Source organism: Dipodomys merriami, unplaced genomic scaffold, assembly GCF_024711535.1.
Source record: "Dipodomys merriami isolate MVZ:Mamm:240054 unplaced genomic scaffold, mDipMer1.0.p SCAF_58, whole genome shotgun sequence".
In the NCBI taxonomy this organism is placed as follows: Eukaryota; Metazoa; Chordata; class Mammalia; order Rodentia; family Heteromyidae; genus Dipodomys; species Dipodomys merriami.
In genome coordinates this window covers 4,088,372-4,104,775 of record NW_027206157.1, presented here as the reverse complement: position 1 = coordinate 4,104,775, position 16,404 = coordinate 4,088,372, and positions in this window count along the sequence as shown.

Below are 16,404 nucleotides of genomic sequence, written 5' to 3'. Positions count from 1 at the left end.
GGGTGAGGGTTTCCTTTAGGTAAGGGTTATGTTTAGAGTGAGGATTAGGGTGAGGTTGAGGGTTAAGTTGAGGTTAGGTTTAGGGTGATGGTTAGGGTTAGGGTTAGGCTGCGGTTTAGGGCTAGGGTGATGTTTAGGGTGAGGGTGAGGGTGAGGGGTAGGATGAGTGTGAAGGTTAGGGTAAGGGTGAGGGTGTGGGTGAGGGTTAGGGTTAGGGTTAGGTTTATTTTTAGGGTGAATGTGAGGGTAAGAGTTAGGATTAGGAATAGGGTTAGGGTTAGGGTTAGGCTGAGGTTGAGGGTCAGGGTGAGGGTAAAGATTAGGGTTACGGTTAGGTTTTGGGTGAGAATTACGGAGAGGGGTAGGGTTAGGGTTAGGGTGAGGTTTAGGGTGAGTGTGAGATTAGGGTGAGGGTGAGATTGAGGGTGAGGGTTAGGTTTAGGTTTAGAGTTAGGGTGAATTTGAAGGTGAGGGTTAGGTTTAGGATTAGGATTAAGGTTAGGGTTAAGGTGTGTGTTAGGGTGAGGGTTCGTGTTTGGGTTCGGGTAAAGGTCAGGGTTAGGGTTAGTGTGAGGGTGAGGTATAGGGTGAGGGTTAGGATAAGGGTTAGGGATACAGTTAGGGTTGGGGTGAGGGTGAGGGTGAGTGTTAGGGTTAGGTTTAGGGTTAGAGTTAGTGTGAGGGTGAGGGTGAGGGTTAGGGTTAAGATGAGGGTTAGGGTTAGTGTTAGGGTTATGATGAGGTTTAGGCTGAGTGTTAAGGTTATGGTTAATGTGAGGGTTAGGGTTAGGGTTAGGGTTAGGTTTAGGGTGAGGTTTAGGTTTAGGTTTAGGGTTAGGATAAGGGTTAGGCTGAGGGTTAGGGTTAGGGTTAGGGTTAGTCTGAAGGTTAGGTTTAGGATAGGGTAAGGGTTAGGGTGAGGATAAAGTTTAGGGTGAATATTACAGTGAGGATGAAGGTTAGGGTTAGGTTGAGGGTTAGGGTGAAGGTTAGGTTTATAGTTCGGGTTAGGGTGAGTGTTAGGGTGTGGGAAAATGTTACGGTGAGGGTTAGGTTGAGGGTGAGGGTTATGGTTTGGGTGAGGGTAAGGATAAGGATGAGGGTTAGGGTGAGGGTGAGGGATAGGGTGAGGGTTTGGGTTAAGGTTAAGGATAGGATGAGGATTTGGGTTAGGGTTAGGTTTAGGGTGAGGTTTAGGCTGAGGGGTAGGGTTAGGGTTATGGTGAGGGCTAGTTTTATTGTGAGGGTTAGGGGTAGCGTTAGGGTGACAGTAAGGGTTATGGTGAGGGTTAGGGTGAGTGTGAGTTTTAGGGTTAGCATTAGGTTTAGTGTTAGGGTTAGGATGAGTGTTAGGGTTAAGTTTAGGGTTAGGGTTAGGGTGAGGGTGAGGGTTAGGGTTAGGGTTAGGTTGAGGGTTAGTGTTAGTGTGTGGGCTAGGGTGAGAGTGAGGGTGAGGGTGAGGTTTTTGGTTAGGTAAAGGTTAGGGGTAGGGTTAGGGTGAGGATTAGGGTGAGGGTGTGGGTTAAGGTTAGGGTTAGGGTTAGGGTGAGGGTGAGAGTGAGTGTTAGGATGAGGGTTAGGGTTAGTTTAGGGTGAGGGTGAGGGTGAGGCTGAGGGTGAGGGTTAGGCTTAGGGTTAGTGTTAGTTTTAGGGTTACAGTGAGGGTTTTGGTTAGGGCGAGGGTTAGGGTTAGGTTTAGGCTGAGTCTTAGGTTTAGGGTGATGTTTATTGTGAGGGTGAGGGTTAGGGTGAGGGTGAGTGTTCTTGTGAGAGTTAGGGATAGGTTTAGGGTTAGGGAAAGTGTTAGTGTGAGGGTAAGGGTTAGGGTGAGGGTTAGGGTGAGTGTGAGGATTAGGTTTAGGGTGAGGGTTAGGGTTAGGTTTAGGGTTAGGGTGAGGGTGAGTGTTAGGGTGATCATTTGGGTTAGGGTTAAGGTTAGTTTGTGGGTTAGAGTGAGTGTAAGGTTTAGGGTGAGATTTAGGGTGAGGGTGAGGGTTAGCCTTAGGGTGAGGGTAAGGGTTAGGTTGTGGGTTAGGGTGAGGTTGAGAGTTAGGGTTAGCATTAGAGTTAGGGTGAGGGTGAGGGATAGGCTGAGGGTTAGGGTTAGGGTTAGTGATAGGGTGAGGATTAGGTTTAGTGTGAGGTTTAGGGTTAGGGTTATGGTTAGGGTTAGTGTGAGGATAAGGGTTATGGTGAGGATTAGGGTGAGGATGAGGTGTAGGGTTAGTGTTAGGGATAGGGTGAGCGTTAGGGTAAGGGTTAGGTTTCGGGTGAGGGTGAGGTTTAGGTTTAGGGTTAGGGTTAGTGTTAGGCTTAGGGTGAGTGTGAGCGTTAGGTTTATGATAAGGGTTAGGGTTAGAGTTAGTGTGAGTGTTAGGGTGAAGATGAGGGTTCGGGTGATGATGAGGGTTAGGGTGTGGGCGAGGGTTAGTGTTTCGGTGAGGATTAGGGTTGGGTTAGCTTTAGGGTTATAGTGAGGGTAAGGGTTAGGGTTATGTTTAGGGTGAAAGTTAGGATTAGGGTAATGATTAGGGTGAAGGTTAATGTGAGGGTGAGGTTTTGGGTTAGGGTAAGGGTTAGGGTGAGGGTTAGGGTTAGGGTGATGTTTACGCTGAGGATTAGGGTGAGGATGAGTGTTCAGTTGATGGTGAGGGTTCAGATGAGGGTGAGGGTTAGTGTGTGGGTGAGGATTAGAGTTAGGGTGAGGATTAGTTTTAGGTTTAGGGTTAGTGTGAGTGTGAGCGTTAGGGGAAGGGTTAGGCTTAGGGTTAGGGTTAGGGTGAGGGTTAGGGTTAGGTCACCCTCACAATAACCCTAACCCTCACACTAACCCTAAAACTCACCCTATCCCTAACCCTACCCCTCTCCCTAACCCTAAACCTAACCCTAACTCAACCTAACCATAACCCTAGCACTAACCCTCATCCGCAAACTAAACCTAAACCTAACACTAACCCTCACCCAAACCCTAATCCTCACCCACAACCTAACCCTCACCCTCACCCTCATCCACACCCTAACCCTCACCCTAACTCTAACGCTAACCCTAATCCTCACCCTCACCATAACCCTCACCCTAAACCTTATCCTCACACTAACAAAAACCCTCACCCTAAACCTATCCCGTCATATCACCCTAACTCTCACACTAACCCTAACCCTAACCATAACCATAACCATAACCCTCACCCTAACCCTTATTCTAAACCTAACCCTCACCCTAAACCTAATCCTCACCCTAACACTAACCCTCACACTATACTTAACCCTAACACCCTCACCCTCAACCTCACCCTCACTCTAACCCTAACCCTCATCCTAATCCTAACTCTAAACCTAATGCTAACACTAAACCTCACCCTCACCCTAACCCTTACCCTCACCCTAACCCTCACACTAAACCCAAGCCTCACCCTAACCCCAACCCTAACACTCAGCCTAACCCTCACCCTAAACCTAACCCTAACCCTAATCCTCACCTTATCCCTATCCTTAACCTTAACCCTCACCATAATCCTCACTCTCACCCTAACCCTAATGCTAAACCTAACCCTCACCCTCACCCTAACCCTCACCCTAACACTTACCCACACCCTAACCCTCACCCTAAACTAACCCTAAACCTAACCCTCACCGTAAACTTCACCCTAATCCTAACCATTACCTTAAGCCTAAACCTCACCCTAATCCTCATCCTAACCCTAACCCTCAGCCTCATCCTAGCCCTCACCCTAAACTTTACCCTCAAAGTAACCCAAACCCTAACCCTAAACCTAACACTCACAATAAACCTAACCTTAACCCTCAGCCTAACACTTATCCTAACCCTAAACCTAACCCTAAACCTAACCCCCACCCTAACCCTAACGCTAACCCTTACCCACACTCTCACAATAACTCACACCCTAAAACTTATCCTCACACTAACCCTAACCCTAACCCTAACCCTCCCATTAACCCTCAACCTCACCCTAACCCTAATCCTACCCCTCACCCTACCCCTCACCCTCAACCTAATCATAAGCCTCACCCTAAACCTAACCCTAACCCTCACCTTCACCCTAACCCTCACAGTCACCCTAACCCTCAACCTAATCCTAAACCTCACCTACACCCTCACCGTCATCCTCAGCCTCACCTTCACCCTAACCCTAACCCTCACCCTAAACATCAATCTAACAATAACCCTAACACTAACCCTAACACTAATGCTCACCCTAACCCTAATCCTCACCTTAAAGCTCACCCTCACTCTAATCCTCACCCTAAACCTAACTATAAGCCTTTCCTAACCGAAACCCTCACCCTCACCCATGCCCTCATACTAACCCCGACCCTCACTCTAGCCCTCACTCTAAACCTAACCCTAACCCTAACCCTCACCCTCACCCTCATCCACAACCTCAGCCTAACCCTAACCATAACCCTAATCCTATCCCTAACCCTAACCCTTACACTATACCTTATCCTAAACCTAATGCTAACACTAACCCTCACCCTCACTCTAACCCTAACCCTAACCCTAACCCTCACCCTCAACCTCACCCTAATCCTAACACTAACTCTAACCCTCACCCTAACCCACACCCTAAACCTATGCCTCTGCCTAACCCTCACCCTAATATAACCCTAACAGTAATCCTCACCCTATACCTAACCCTAACCCTAACCCTCACCCAAACCCTAAAGCTAACCCTAACCCTCACCCTCACCCTAAACCTCACCCTAACCCTAACCCTCACCCTAACCCTAACCCTAACCCTAACCCTAATCATCACCTTAACCTTAACCCTAAACCCAACCCTAACACTCACCCTAACCCTACTCCTCACCCTCACACTGAAACTCACCCTCAGCCTAACCCTAATCCTAACGGTAATCCAAACACTAACCCTCACCCTCACCCTCACCCTAAACCTCAACTTCGCCCTAAACCTCATCCTAAGCCTTTCATTCACCCTAACTCTAATCCTAACCCTAACCCTAACTCTCACCCTAAAGCTAACAGTATCCCTAACCCTCATCCTAAACCTAACCCACACCCTAACCCTAACCCTAACCCTCACCCTCATGCTAACCCTAACTCTCACCCTAACCCTCACCCAAACCTAAAGCTAACCCTAACCCTCACCATCATCCTAAAACTCACCCTAACCCTTACCCTCAACATATCCCAAACTCTAACCCTAACCCTAATCCTCACACTAACCCTAACACTAACCCTCACCCTAATGCTCACCCTAATCTTCACCCTCACCCTAACCCTTACCGTCACCTTAACCCTCACCCTAACCCTAACCGTCACCCACACATTAACCCTCACCCTCACCCTCATCCTAACCCTAACCCTAACCCTAACCCTCAACCTCACCCTAACCCTCAACCTTACCCTCACCCCCACCCTAACCCTAACGCTAAACCCAAACCGCACTCACACCCTAACCCACACCCTAAACTATATCCTGACACTAACACTAAACCTAATCCTAACCCTCACATTAAGGCTAAACCTCACCCTAACTTTAACGCTACCCATTACCCTACCCGTCACTCTAAACCTAACCGGAATCCTCACCCTAAACCTACGCCTAACGCTCACCTTCACCCTAACCCTCACAGTCACCCTAACCCTCACCCTAACCCTTACCTACACCCTCACCTTCACCCTCACCCTCACCTTCACCGTAACCCTCACCCCCACCCTAAACATCAATCTAACCCTAACCCTCATCCTAACACTAACCCTAATCCTCACACTAACCCTAATCCTCGCCTAAATCTCACCCTCACTCTAATCCTCAACCTAACACTAACCCTAACCCTCACCCAACTCTAACCCTGACCCTAATCCTAACTCTAACCCTCACCCTCAACATAACACTAACCCTAACCATCACCATAACCCTCACCCTAAACCTAACACTAACCCAAACCCTCAATATCACCCTGACTCTCACCCTAAACCTTATCCTCACACTAACCCTAACCCTAACGCTAACCCTCACACTAACCCTAACTCTCACTTTAACCCTAACCCTTCCCCTCACCATAAACCTCACCCTAACCCTAACCCTAACCCTAAACCTAACCCTAACCCTCACCATCACCCTAACCCTGACCCTAACCCTAACCCTCACACTAAACCTAATCCTCACCCTCACCCGAACCTTCACCCTAATCCTAACCCTAACCGGCACCCAAACCATCAACTTAAAACTCACCCTCACCATACTCCTCACCCTAACCCTAAACATAATCCTTTCCTAACCAAAACCCTCACCGTCACTGTAACCCTCACCCTACCCCTCACACTGACCCTAGCCCTCACTCTAAACCTAACCCTTACTCTAACCATCATACTCACCCTCACCCTCACCCTCAGCCTAACCCTAACGCTAACCCTAATCCTAACCCTATCCCTCTCCCTCACCCTCAACCTAACACCAACCCTAATCCTCACCCTAACACCAACCATAACCCTAACACTCAACCTAACCCTAACCGTAACCCTCATTCTAATACTAACCCTCATCCTCACCCTAACCCTTACCCTAATACTTAACCTCAACCTCACCCACACCCTCATCCTAACCCTAACCCTAACCCGACCCCTACCCCTCAGCCTTACCCTCACCCTAACCCTTACCCTAACCCTAATCCTCACACTAACCTTCACCCTCACCCTAACTATAATGCTAACCCTAACCCTCAACCTCACCCTAAACCTCGCCCTAACCCTTACCCTGACCATAACACTCCCTCACCCTCACCCTAACCCTCACCCTAAACCCTATGCTCACCCTAACCCTCAGCATAACCCCAAACTTAACGCTAACCTAACCCTCACCCTTACCCCCACCCTAACCTTCACCCTAACCCTCACGCTAAACAAAACACTCACTCTAACCCTAACCCTCACCCTAACCCTTATCCTGACACTAACCCTAACCCTAACCCTCATACTAAGCCTAACATTCACCCTAAACCTAACCCTACCTCTCACCCTAACCCTAACGATAATGCTCACCCTAACCCTAATGCTAACCCTAATCCTCTAACCATAACACTAACCATAAACCTAACCCTATCCCCATCCTTCACCCTAACCCTCACCCTAATCCTAACACTAACACTAATCCTCACGATAATGCTACACCTATCCCGAACCATCACACTTACCCTAAACCTCACAGACACCCTAACTCTCACCCTAACCATAACCCTCACAACAACACTCAGCCTCACACTAACCCTAACACGAAAAATAACCCTAACCCTCACCCTCATCTTCACCCTTACTCTAAGCCTAACCCTAACGTGAACCCTCACCGTAAGGTTCACACTCACTCTAACCCTAACCCTAACTTTCACCCTCACCTTAAACATCACCTTAACCCTTACCCTCACCTTAACCCTAACCATAACCCTCACCCTCACCCTAACCCTAACTCGAACCCTAACACTCACCCTAACCCTCACACTAACACTCACGCTAATCCTAACCTTCACTCTCACCCTAACCCTCACCCTAATACTTACCCTCACCCTAACCCTAACCCTAACCCTCACACTAAACCTAACCCACACCCCAACTCTAACCCTAAACCTAACTCTAATCCTAAACCAAAACCTCACACTCACCCTCACCCTCAGCTTAACCCGAACCCTCACCCTCACCCTAAAACTCACCCTCAACCTAAACATCATACTAACCCTAACCCTCAACCTAAACCTATGCCTAACCCTCACCTAAACCTAATCCTCATCTTAACCCTAACCCTAACCCTCACCTTCACCCTAGCCCTCATCCTAACCATAATCCTAGCAATAACCCTAACCCTTACCCTAAAGCTCACCCTAACCCTAACCCTAACACTCACCCTCACCCTTACCCTAACCTTAACCCTCACCCTCACCCTAAATCTCACCCTAACCCTTTCCCTCATCCTAACCCTAACCCGAACCCTCCACCTCACCCTCACCCTCACCCTAAAAAGAACCCTAACCCTCACAGTAAACCTAACCCTCAGGCTAATCCTAAACCTCACCCTCTCCCTAACCCTAACCCTAACTATAACCCTCACCATCACCCTCACCCTCAACCTAACCCTCACCCTCATGCTCACCCTAAACATCACCCTAACACTAAACCTCACCATCACCCTAAACCTTACCCTAACCCTAACACTCACCCTAACCTCACCCTAACCCTAATGATAATCCTAATCCTCGACCCTCATCCTAAACCTCACCCTAACCCTTATACTCACACTAACACTAAACCTAACCCTAACCCTCACACTAACTCTAACACTCACCCTAACCTTAGCAATACCCCTCACCCTAACCCTCACACTAACACTAAACCTAACCCTAACCCTTTCCCTAACCCAAACCTTAACAGTAACCTTAACACTCATACTAAACATCACGCTAACGCTAAGCCTGACCCTAAACCTAACCCTAACCCTCACCCTAACCCTATCCCTGAACATAACACTCACTCTCCCCTAATCCTCACCCTAACCCTCACCTTAACCCTAACACTAACCTTACCCTCATCCTCACAATAAAACCTCACCCTAACCCTTACTCTCACCATAACCCTAACCCTAACCCTAAACCTAATCCTTACCCTAAACATAACCCTCTCCCACACCCTAACTCTCAACCTCACCCTCACACTCACCCTCACCCTAACACTCTCCCTAACCCTAAAACTAACCCTAATCCTAAACCTAATCCTCACCCTCAAACTCACCCTAACCCTAACCATAACAATAACCATAACCCTAACCCTCACCGTCTCCATCACCCTAACCGTCACACTCACGCTAAAACTCACCCTAAGCTTAACCCTACCCCTCTCCCTAACGCTAATACTCAACATAACCCTAACAATACCCCTAACCCTAACCCTCACAAGAAAGCTAAACCTAACGCTAACCCTCACCCTAACCCTAATCGTCACCCACTCCCTCACCCTCAACCACACCCGAACCATCATCCTCTCCCAACCCCTCAACCTCAGGGTAAACATAACCCAAACACTAACCATCACCCTAATCCTAAACCTATCCCTAACCCTCACCCTAACCCTCACCCTAACCCTTACCCTCAACCTATCCCTAATCATAATCCTAACCATAACCCTCACACTAACCGTAACCCTCACTCTAACCCTAATCCTAACCCTAACCCTAACCTTAAACCTCACCCTGACCCTCACGCTCAGCCTAAACGTAACCCTACCACTATTCCTTACCCTGACCCTCACCCTCACCTTCACCCTCACCCTCACATTAACCATCAACCTCACCCTAAATATCACTCTAACCCTAACCCTCACCCTCACACTGACCATAACTCTTACCCTAAGGCTAACCATCACCCTAACACTCAATCTAACCCTAACGCTAACCCTAACCCTCACCCTCACCCTAAACCTCACCCTAAACCTTATTTTCACACTAACCCTAACCCTAAGCCTAACCCTCACACTAACCCTAACCCTCACCCTAACCTTATCCCGACACCTCACCCTAACCATAACCCTAACCCTAAACCTCAACCTAACCCTAACTCAAGACTTAACCCTCACCCTCACCCTAACCCTCACCGTCACCCTAACCCTCAACCTAAAACTAACCCTCAACCACAACAAAACCCTCACGCTCACACGAACCCTATCCCTCACAGGAACACTCACCCTCACCCTAACCATCAACCTTATAATAAACATCACCCTAACCCTAACTCTCACCCTTACCCTAACCCTAACCCTTAACCTAAACCTAACCCTAACCCTAACCCTCACCCTAACACTAACCCTCACACTAACCCTTACGCTCACCCTAACTCTAAAACTCACCCTCATCCTAACCCTGACCCTAACTCTTATCTACACCCTAACCCTCACCCTAAGCCTAACCCTAAACCTAACCCTCACCCTAACCTTAAACATAACCCTAAACCTCACCCTAAACTTTACCCTCAACCTACTCCAAACCCTAACGCTAAACCTAACACTCACACTAACCCTAACCCTTACCCTCACCCTAACCCTCACCCTCACCCTAACCCTAACCCTCACCCTCACCCTCACCCTAACCCTAACCCTAAACCTAACCCTCACCCTAACCCTAACCTTCACCCTTACCATCACCCTCACCTCAGCCTATCCCTAATCCTTACCCTAATCATAACCCTTACCCTCTCCCTCACCCTAACTCTAAACCTAACACTCACCCTCACCCTCACCCTAAGCCTATCTCTAACCCTCACCATAACGCTAAACCTCACCCTATCACTCAACCTCACCCTAACCCTACACCTAAACCTAACCCTCACCCTAACTCTCACCCTAACCCTAACCCTAACCCTCATCCTCACACTATACCTCACCCTAACCCTTACCTTCACCATAACCCTAACCCTACCCCTAATTCTAACCCTAACCCTAACACTCACCCACACCCTAACCCTCACTCTCACCCCAACCCTCACCCTCAACCTAACACTCAACTTAATCCTAACACTAACCCTAATCCTAAACCTAACCATCACCCTCAAACTTACCCTAACCCTAACCTAACCCTCACCCTCACCCTCACAATAACCCTCACCCTCACTCTAACCCTCACCCTAACCGTAACCCTAATCCTAACCCTCAACCTAATGTTAACCCTATCCCTAACCGTCACTCTCCCACTAACTCTAATGCTAACACTAACCCTCACCCTAACCCTAATCCTCACCCACACCCTAACCCTCTCCCTCAACCGAACCCTCAACTTTTCCCCAACACTCATCCTCACCCTAAACCTCAACCTCACCCTAAACTTTCACCCAAACCCTAACCCTTACCCTAAACCTAACCCTAACCCTCACCCTAAAGCTCAACCTCAGGATAATCCTCACCATAACTGTAACCCTTAGCTAAAAGAATCCCTCACCCTAACCCTCACACTAACCCTCAGCCTCACCCTAGCCCTCAGCCTAAACCTATCCCTAACCCTTAACCTTAACCTCATGCTAACCCTTACCCTCACCCTAACCCTAAACCAAACACTAATCATAATCGTCACACTAACCTTAACCCTCACCCTAACCCTAACCCTAACCCTAAACTTCACCCTCACCCTGACCCTTACCCTCAGCCTAACCCTAACCATAACCCTATTCCTAATCCTAACCCTCACACGCAACCTAACCCTAAACCTAACCCTAAAACTAACCCTCACCCTCACTCTCATCCTCACCCTCAACGAACGCTCAACCTAAACATCACCCTAAACCTAACTCTCACCCTAAGCCTAAGCCTAACCCTCACACTAAGCCTAACCTCAGCTTAACCCTCACCATCAACCTAATCTTCACCCTAACCCTAACCCTAAGGTAAATGAAACCCTCACCCTCACCCTCACACTAACCCTCACCCTCACCCTAGCCCTCAACCTAAGCCTAACCCTAACACTTACCGTCAACCTCACCCTCCCCCACCCCCTCAGCTTAAACCTAACCCTTACCATAAACCTAACCCTAACCCTCACCATCACACAAAGTTTCACCCTAAACCTTACACTCACCCTGAACCTAACCCTAACACTAAACCTCACCCTGACCCTCACCCTAATACTAACCCTAACACTAACCCTAACCCTCACCCTAATCCTAACCCTAACATTAACCCTAACCCTCATCCTCACCCTCACCCTAAACCTCACCCTAAACCTTACCCTCACCTTCAACCTAAACCTAACCCTAACCATAACCATAACCATAACCCTCACCCTAACCCTAACCCTCACCCTAAACCTAACTCTCTCCCTCAACCTAACCGTAATCCAAAATCTAAAAATAACCCTAACCCTCACCCTCACCCTAACCCTCATTCGAACTCTTACACTCACCCTCATCCTTACCGTAATCCTCACCCTCAACATCACCCTAACCCTAACTCTAACCCTAAACATAACCCTCACACTAAACCTAAGCTTCATCCACACGCTAAACATCACTCTCACACTCACCCTCACCCTTAACCTTACCCTCACCCTAAACCTAAACCTAACCCTCACCCTCACCCTAACCCTCACCCTAACTTTTTCACTCACCTTCACCCTTATCATAACCCTCACCCTCAACATCACCCTAACCCTAACCCTAACCCTAAACATAACCCTCACACTAAACCTAAGCTTCATCCACACGCTAAATATCACTCTCACCCTCACCCTCACCGTTAACATTACCCTCAACCTAAACCTAACCCTAACCCTAACCCTCACCCTCACCCTAACCCTCACCCTAACTCTTACACTCACCCTCACCCTTATCATAACCCTCACCCTCAAAATCACCCTAAACCTAAACCTTACCCTCACCCTAACCATAACCCTAAAACTATACCTAACCCTCACACTAATCCTAAGCTTCACCCACACCCTAACCGTCACTCTCACCCTCACCCTCACACTAAACCTTACTCTCACTCTAAACCAAACCCTAACCCTAAACCTAATCCTAACCCTAACGCTCACCATACCACTCACCCAAACCCTAACTCTAACCCTAAACCTCACACTCATCCTAACCCTCAACCTCACCCGAAAAATCACCCTAACCCTAAACCTCACCCTCACAATAAACAACACCCTAACCCTCACATTAACACTAACCGTCACCCTAACCCTTACCCTAACCCTAAACCTCACCCTAAACCAAGACCTCACACTTATCCTAACCCTATCCCTCACCCTCACCCTCAACTTCACCCTAAGTCTAACCCTAACCATGATCCTATCACTAACCCTCAACCTCACCCTCACCCTAAACCTTACACTAAACCTAACTCTAAACCTAACCCTGATCCTAAACTTCACCCTAATCCTAACCATTAACCTAAGCCTAACCCTCACCCTAATTATCACCGTAACCCTAAACCTCACCCTCACCCTAACAATCACCCTAAACTTTACCCTCAAACCTATCCAAACCCTAACCCTAAACCTAACACTCACACTAACCCTAACCCTAACCCTCAGCCTAACCCTTATCCTAACCCTAAACCTAGCCCTAACCCTAACCCTTACACTAACCTTAAACCTAACCCTCAACCTAACCCTAATCCTAACCCTAATCCTCACCCTAACCCTCACCCTCACCCTGCCCTAACCCTAAACCTCACCCTAACCCTAAACCACACTCTCATCGTCCCCATCACCCTCAGCCTAACCCTAATCCTAACGCTAATCCTAACCTTCATCCTCACCCTCACACTAACCTTAACCCTATCCCTATCCCTCACCTTTACCCTAACCCTCACCCAATACCTCACCCTCACTTTAACCCTAAACCAAACCCTAACTTTCATCCTAACCCTAACACTAACCTTACCCTCATCCTCACAATAAACCTCACTCTAACCCTTACTCTTACCATAACCCTAACCCTAACCCTAAACTTAATCCTTACCCTAAACCTAAACTTCTCCAACACCCTAACTCTCAACCACACCCTCACCCTCACCCTCACCCTAACACTCTCCCTAACCCTAATCCTAACCCTAATCCTAAACCTAACCCTCACCCTCAAACTCACCCTAACCCTAACCTTAACCCTAACCCTCACCGTCACCATAACTGTAGCCGTCACACTCACCCTAAAACTCACCCTAAACCTAATCCTCACCCACACCCTCACTCTCACCCTCAGCCGAACCATCATCCTCTCCCTACCCATCAACCTCACCCTAAACATCACCCAAACCCTAACCGTCACCCTAATCCTAACCCTAACCCTCACCCTAACCCTCACCCTAACCCTTACCCTCAACCTATCCGTAATCGTAACCCTAACCATAACCGTCACACTAACCGTAACCCTCACTCTAACCCTAATCCTAACCTTAACCCTAAACTTCACCCTCCCCCTGAACCTCACCTTCAGCCTAACCCTAACTCTAACACTATTCCTAATTCTAACTCTCAGCCTCAACTTCACCCTAATCCTAACCCAAACCCTCATCCTCACCCTGACCCTCACCCTAACCCTCACCCTCACCTTCACATTAACCATCAACCTCACCCTAAACATCACCCTAACCCTAACCCTGACCCTAACCTTAACCCTAACCCTCGCCCTAACGCTAACCCTCAACCTAATCCTCACTCTAACCCTAACGCTAACCATAACCCTCACCCTCACCCTAAACCTTATCCTCACACTAACCCTAACCCTAAGCCTAACCCTCACACTAACCCTAACCCTCACCCTAATCCTTTCACGAAACCTAAACCTAACTGTCACACTAAACATAACCCTAACCCTAAACCTCAACCTAAGCCTAACTCTAGACTTAACCTTAACCCTCACCCTAACCCTCAACGTCACCCTAACCCTCACCCGAACACTAAGCCTCAACCACACCCAAACCCTCACCCTCACCGAACCCTATCCCTCAACCTTATAATAAACATCACCCTAACCCTAACTCTCAACCTAACCCTAACCCTAACCCTTACCCTAACCTAACCCTCAACCTAACACTAAAGCTCACCCTGACCCTCAACCTAACCCTAATCCTAACCCTCACCCTAACCCTTACCCTAACCATAACCCTCACCCTAAACCTAACCATCACCCTAACACTAAACCTCACACTAACAGTAACCCTAATCCTCATCCTCACCCTAAACCTAACCCTCATCCTAAACCTAACGGTAAACCTAATGCTAAACATAAAACTCATCCTCACCCTAACCCTCACCCTTACACTTACCCTCAACCTCACCCTAAGCCTAACCCTCACCCTCACCCTAACCCTCACACTAAACCTAAAACTCACCATAACCCTAACCCTAACCCTCACCCTAAACTTAACACTCACCCAAAACCCAACCCTACCCCTCAGCATAACCCTCACCCTAAACTTAACTGTAACCCTAATCCTCACCCTAACCCTAACCTTTACCATAACCCTCACCCAAACCCTCACCCTAACCCTCGTGCTAACCCTAACCCTCACCCTCACACTAACCCTCACAATAACGCTTACCCTCACCCTAACCCTAAACCTCACCCTCATCCTATCCCTCATCCTAACCCTTACCTAAACCCTAACCCTCAGCCTAAGCCTAAACCTTAAAATAAACCTCACCCTAAACCTCACCCTAAACCTAAACATAACCCTAAACCTCAGCCTCACCCTAACTCTCACCCTAATCTTTAACCTCAACCTAACCCAAACCCTAACCCTAAACCTAACACTCACACTAACCCTAACCCTAACCCTCAGCCTAACCCTTATCCTAACCCTAAAACTAACCCTAACCCAAACCCTAACCCTAACCCTAACCGCACACTAACCCTAACCCTAACCCTCAGCCTAAACCTCACCCTAACCCTAACCCTAACCCTAACCCTCACCCTCATCGTAACCCTAACCCTAAACTTAACCCTCACCCTAACACCACCCTCACCCTTATCATCACCCTCACGCTCAGCCTAACCCTAATCCTTACCCTAATCCTAACCCACACCCTCACCCTCACCCTAAATCTAAACCTAACACTCACCCTCACCATGACCCTAACACTATCCCTAACCTTCACCATAACGCTAAACCTCAACCTATACCTCAACCTCACCCTAACCCTAAACCTAAACCTAATCCTCACCCTAACCTTCACCCTAACCCTAACCCTAACCCTCATCCTCACACTATACCTCACCCTAACCCTTACATTCACCATAACCCTAAACCTAACCCTACCCCTATTTCTCACCGTAACCCTAACACTCACCCACACCCTAACCCTCACTCTTAACCGAACCCTTGCCCTCAACCTAACACTCAACCTAATCCTAACCCTAAACCTAATACTAAACCTACCCATCACCCTCAAACTCACCTTAACCCTAAACCTAACCCTCACACTCACCCTCAAAATAACCCTCACTATCACCCCAACCCTCACCCTAACCCTAAAGCTAACCCTAATAGTAACCCTAACCCTCATACTAAACATCACCCTAACGCTAACCCTCACCCTAACGCTAACACTAACCCTCAGCCTAACCGTAACCCTCAACCTAATTCTCACCCTCCCCTAATCCTCACCCTAACCCTAACCCTAACCCTTACCTAAACGAAACCCTCACCCTCATCCTCACCCTCAACCTAACTCTCAACCTAACCTTTACCCTCAACCTAAACCTAACGCTAACCCTAACCATCACCCTAACGCTAATCCTACCAATACCCCTAACCCTCAGGCTAACTCTAACCCTCACACTAAACCTAACCCTAAACCTCACCCTCACCCTAATCATCACCATCACCCTAACACTCAGCCTAACCCTAACCCTCACCCACACCCTAACCCTCACCCTGACCTGAAC